General features: G+C 42.4%; 3 long non-coding RNA genes across 5 annotated transcripts; 1 reads left to right on the forward strand and 2 right to left on the reverse strand.

Moving 5' to 3' along the window:
- Positions 1 to 10: 10 nt before the first annotated feature.
- Positions 11 to 800, reverse strand: LOC112494533. The gene is made up of 3 exons (XR_003060051.1): positions 657 to 800; positions 201 to 576; positions 11 to 116 (listed from the first exon to the last, which is right to left on the reverse strand). It is a non-coding gene; the product is annotated as an uncharacterized LOC112494533 (long non-coding RNA).
- Positions 801 to 979: 179 nt separating this feature from the next.
- LOC112494531 lies at positions 980 to 2,318 on the reverse strand. The gene is made up of 3 exons (XR_003060049.1): positions 1,980 to 2,318; positions 1,524 to 1,899; positions 980 to 1,439 (listed from the first exon to the last, which is right to left on the reverse strand). It is a non-coding gene; the product is annotated as an uncharacterized LOC112494531 (long non-coding RNA).
- A 148-nt stretch (positions 2,319 to 2,466) lies between these two features.
- Positions 2,467 to 4,778, forward strand: LOC107268779. 3 transcript variants are annotated; one of them, XR_001537930.2, is made up of 6 exons: positions 2,467 to 2,738; positions 2,844 to 3,156; positions 3,272 to 3,543; positions 3,625 to 3,800; positions 3,926 to 4,084; positions 4,449 to 4,778. It is a non-coding gene; the product is annotated as an uncharacterized LOC107268779 (long non-coding RNA). The 3 variants fall into 3 exon arrangements; XR_003060048.1 differs by having other exon boundaries at positions 2,467 to 3,156; positions 3,617 to 3,800; XR_001537929.2 differs by having other exon boundaries at positions 2,467 to 3,156.
- The last annotated feature ends 570 nt before the right edge of the window (positions 4,779 to 5,348 follow it).

The following is a 5,348-nucleotide window of genomic DNA, read 5'->3' on the forward strand; positions in this document are numbered from 1 at the left end:
AAATAAATGGAGATACTGGAAATTCTAGATGGCCGTCCCCGCTTGTTGTCCTCAGGTTAGGTCATCTAGGATGCTGTTCTTCTATTTCCTTTTCTCATCACCCTGATAATGACAATCTGGAAAAGAAAAGGTAGATGGTTATTTACATCTTATTTGTTTAATAAAATAGACAAATGGATTATAGGGCAGGGTTCGCTTACCTTTGACTGTAGCATGATGATAGGCGAGTTCTGTTTACTTTTTATTGATAGCCTCACTTATTGAACTTGCGCCGCTTTCTCTCACGTTCATGTAAAAGAAATAGAAAAGGAAAAAAAAATTAATTAATTAATTTAAAAAATAATATTGTACTGTATTGTGTTTACTTACTTTTTTCGAAGTCGATCGAAAGATTGTTCCCACCGAGAACGATGTTCACATGAAACGAAAAACAAATTTATTAGCATATCTAATTGATATTGTTAAGATGCTGTTGTAAAACGTACCTTTTGTATTGAAGTTGTTTTACAATTTGACCGACCGGTCGTCGTCTTGTACAGGAACACACAGGGGCGCAGACAGTGCTGGACATAGCACCTAAAGCATGATAAAAATCCAAATAGATTAAAAATCAAATTTAAACATTAATTTTTTATTGAATAATTTTGTTTCCTTACCTCAATGAAGAAGGTGCTCGAAGTGTCCGCCATTCGCCTGAATGCAGCACCTCCCACGCTGCAGGAGGCTGCCTCGACGGTTTACCAGCATTTCCGGAGTGACGGAACGCACGGCACTGTCGATCCGCAGGTGAAGCTCTTGCAGCGTCTCGATGGGTGCCCTGTAGACGACCGACTTCTCGTGTCCCCAGAGGAAGAAATCCAATGGCGTCAGGTCTGGGGAACGTGCCGGCCAGTGACGGGGTCCTCCTCGTCCGATCCAGCGCTCCGGAAACATACCGTCGAGTTTATAATTTAATTAATGTAATTTGATGACCCATTGTGCTAACGCAAAGTAAATAATGAATTTAGGTTTATGTTTACAATGTGTTAACGCATTATAGAAATGTACAAAAATCTTAAACCGGTAAGTAATGACAATATATTAACTTAGTTTAGTCAAGTTAATAATAATTAAAAATAAATAATAATAATCGCTGTTATGTTATGGAATAGGTTATTGGTTATAATAATTATCATTTAGAACTTCCAGTATCTTCATTCATTGGATTGAACAAGACTGTGGCTTTGAAAAAGTGATAGCGAATAAAATATACATCATATGTTTTACCATATTATGTATAATTTAATCTTTATCACTAATTTGCCGTTACAGTCTTGTCCAATCAAATAAATGGAGATACTGGAAATTCTAGATGGCCGTCCCCGCTTGTTGTCCTCAGGTTAGGTCATCTAGGATGCTGTTCTTCTATTTCCTTTTCTCATCACCCTGATAATGACAATCTGGAAAAGAAAAGGTAGATGGTTATTTACATCTTATTTGTTTAATAAAATAGACAAATGGATTATAGGGCAGGGTTCGCTTACCTTTGACTGTAGCATGATGATAGGCGAGTTCTGTTTACTTTTTATTGATAGCCTCACTTATTGAACTTGCGCCGCTTTCTCTCACGTTCATGTAAAAGAAATAGAAAAGGAAAAAAAAATTAATTAATTAATTTAAAAAATAATATTGTACTGTATTGTGTTTACTTACTTTTTTCGAAGTCGATCGAAAGATTGTTCCCACCGAGAACGATGTTCACATGAAACGAAAAACAAATTTATTAGCATATCTAATTGATATTGTTAAGATGCTGTTGTAAAACGTACCTTTTGTATTGAAGTTGTTTTACAATTTGACCGACCGGTCGTCGTCTTGTACAGGAACACACAGGGGCGCAGACAGTGCTGGACATAGCACCTAAAGCATGATAAAAATCCAAATAGATTATAAATCAAATTTAAACAATAACTTTTTATTGAATAATTTTGTTTCCTTACCTCAATGAAGAAGGTGCTCGAAGTGTCCGCCATTCGCCTGAATGCAGCACCTCCCACGCTGCAGGAGGCTGCCTCGACGGTTTACCAGCATTTCCGGAGTGACGGAACGCACGGCACTGTCGATCCGCAGGTGAAGCTCTTGCAGCGTCTCGATGGGTGCCCTGTAGACGACCGACTTCTCGTGTCCCCAGAGGAAGAAATCCAATGGCGTCAGGTCTGGGGGACGTGCCGGCCAGTGACGGGGTCCACCTCGTCCGATCCAGCGCTCCGGAAACATACCGTCGAGTTAATGACGAACGATGCGGGCTGCATGTGCAGGAGCACCGTCGTGCTGCAGCCAAATCCTCGTCAGGTCCTCTTCGAGCAATCCGCTGATGCGAAGGAGGTGTTTAAGGTCGCGCCTGAGAAATCCATGGTATTTCTCGGCTATTAACGTTCCCTCAAACTGGAAAGGTCCTATCTGAAATTAAAAGAGCAATTGCCGACCCTAAGAAAGAAGGAAAAGAAAAAAAAATAAAGAAAGCCAAAGAAAAAAGAAAAAAACGAAACTGCTATCGCGGTCTAGCGCAGGAACCCGCCCTCGCAACTCTAGAAGACCGCCCTACATCTATCCGTCCGCTCCGAAGACCCCTGCAGACCTCCTGCGAGACTCTGCGGCGCAGAGTCCAGGAGTCAAAGTGGGGAGGATTTGAAAGAATGGGAAGAGCCACATAACCCGAAAAGCATACGCTCGCGAGCAGAGACGCCGATACACCGCCGGTAACGTTCCCAACCTCCAAGCAACTCAACGAGTTGGGCCGCTTTCCTAGAGTGGAGACGGGAAAAACAAGAAACAATTACAGCGGAACGCACAACTCGTTTCAGAACCAGACTTTCAGCATGGAAGGCTCTCACATCAAGAGGCAGCAGGCGGACGGACGAGAGAATCACTTGGAGGACATGCTGACAAGGAGCTTGATGAGCTCCGGAATCAAGTCTCTATTTGAAGAACACAAGGTCTCCAGTTGATTAGCAATTGCTCCAATGTCACCACGGGGGTTTCTCAAATCCGTTGTCGAGGAATGACCAGATGGGTCGTCGCCTGATTCATCTAGGCTACCCCCTACCATCCCCGAATTAACCTCGATTTGGGAGTAGCGTTGCGACTTTTCCTTCACCGACACCTGATGTTTATAAGGTACACTGGGATGGACATCCGCAACCACGTTGTTATTATCCGTCGTTACTACTTTCAATGCCTCCAACCGGCTGACATTGTTAATGGCCATGTATTTTTTAATTTTCTTTTCCAGAATAAACGAGGGGCAGTTCACGTCTGAAGCTCTGTGTGGGCCCTGGCAATTTGGGCATTTAATAAGATTTGATGTACATTCCTTCTCACGGTGGTCCATAGAACATCTGAAGCATCTCACAGAGCCCTTGCACAGAGCGGCGGTATGTCCAAATCTTTGACAATTAAAACATCTATATGCCGAAGGGATAAAAGGGACTACAGGACAGTCGTAGGACCAGCATCTGATTGTCTCCGGCAGGGTGTCCCCTAGGAAGGTGACCTTAATAAGAGGTAAAGGCACTTTTTCTCTTTCCTTTTATTTATCAGTGCTTCCCCTAGCTGAAAAAAGCCTTTCCACGTCGAGAGTTTTAGGATTGCCCGAGTGAGAGTTGAAAGCCTGAACTAACAAAGCTGCATCTAGTTCAGGATCCATGTCCCTGATTAGACCAACACGCGTTACCCTGTACTCGGGGATAAAGGCTATCCAGTTCGGATCTATGTCGCTAACGGACGAAATCAGGTTGTTGGCCTCTTCTCTATCTTCCAAGGTAATTCTTACTGTGGCCTTGCTGGGTCGTTCTATCATACTTAGAGACCCAAACCTACCAAGTTTGGCTCCCAGAGTAACCGGGTGGTATCTAGCTATATTCTTGGTTCTGTCTTTATGACGCAGGAGGATGACGAACGGGGGAGGAGTAGAGTCCGGAAAAACTCTCTGGTGAGGAGAATCCTGTAATTCCACTAATTCGCCATGGAAAACCTTACTGGGATGGAAAGACTGATGGTCCCCAGAATCCCCCAGGTCCAGAGGTCTCTTGCACCGACGCTGCAGGTTGATATCAGACGAATCATGAACCTCCGATCCCCCCTCCTCATCCGAAGTAGAAATGAACCCCACCTCTATTTGTGATCCAACCCCCTCCAGAGGCAATAGCAGATCTGCACTTGCCCTATCCCAGAATGACTGGTTTGAATTGTTGGATATAAGTAAATGAGTGCGTGAGTTGAGAATTTGCGCGACCCCTAATCTCCTGCGGTCGAGAAAGTTTTGTTCCGTTACCAGGAGGAAACAGCGCTCTCCGCACCGCTCCACTCCGCCTGACCACCGGCTGAACTAAAATCTAACTAGCTAGAGGACGATAACATTTATCCATAGAACGTACAAACAAGAATTATTTACAAAATCGTTGTTACAGGTCAAATACGAAGATCTGGATACACACACACAAGGAACTCATGACCCTGTAGAAGGTGAACCCCGCGGCTAGCAACAGGCGCTCAAACAAGTCAAGGCGTTGTCATACAACACTGGCTATATGTTTCCTCCCGTTTCTTTCTTCTTTCAGGTGCAGATTATACAGTCAATGTGTCTAAGCAGCTATTTGTGCATGTGCTTGCTTTGCAGGAATTAAAAATACTTTGCACTTGAGATCACTATGTCAGTTCCCACTCCCCGAGAGTGGAGAGAAAAGCGGAGCGCTCTATTGCTCTTTATTAATAATAAATAAACGTATGATAATCGAAAACTCCACTAAAAATATAAGTTTCACTGATTATAAGAATAATATTCGCTATAATCCCAAAGACCCGACTAATAAATAAGGTGCTTCAAATGAACTAAGAGAACACAGGTAGGTTACGTCCGAACGATAACACTGTTCGAAACGAACTCCCTTTCAAAGAGTTTGAAATAGGGATTGCGTAGTCTATATCCCCCAAAAAACACTTACGTGTAAAAAACTACGCCAAGTACAGGATTGCTGTGAATTCCTCTAACAAAAAGTATTGATATCATATTATTGAGGCCAAGTACATAAGTCACTACATGTTTTCCTTTTATGTGATCTAGCACTGGCCCATCATTTTAATTATATTTTCAATATTTAATATAACGTTTTCGCTACTTTTTTATGTTACTACTGCTTCCCGTATTTAATTATGATTTAATGGTGATTTAATAATTAATAAAACTTTAGGTGATTCCTTATCGAGTACTACTTGGCGGGTCCGTGCATTTCTTGATATTAATTTGGTAGAAAACCAGTACCAATTTTCTATGGAAAGCATATTAACAATAACTCGTCAAAAATAATCAC

The sequence above is a fragment of the Cephus cinctus genome, unplaced genomic scaffold (assembly GCF_000341935.2).
Source record: "Cephus cinctus unplaced genomic scaffold, Ccin1 Ccin1_scaffold0067, whole genome shotgun sequence".
NCBI classification, from domain to species: domain Eukaryota; kingdom Metazoa; phylum Arthropoda; class Insecta; order Hymenoptera; family Cephidae; genus Cephus; species Cephus cinctus.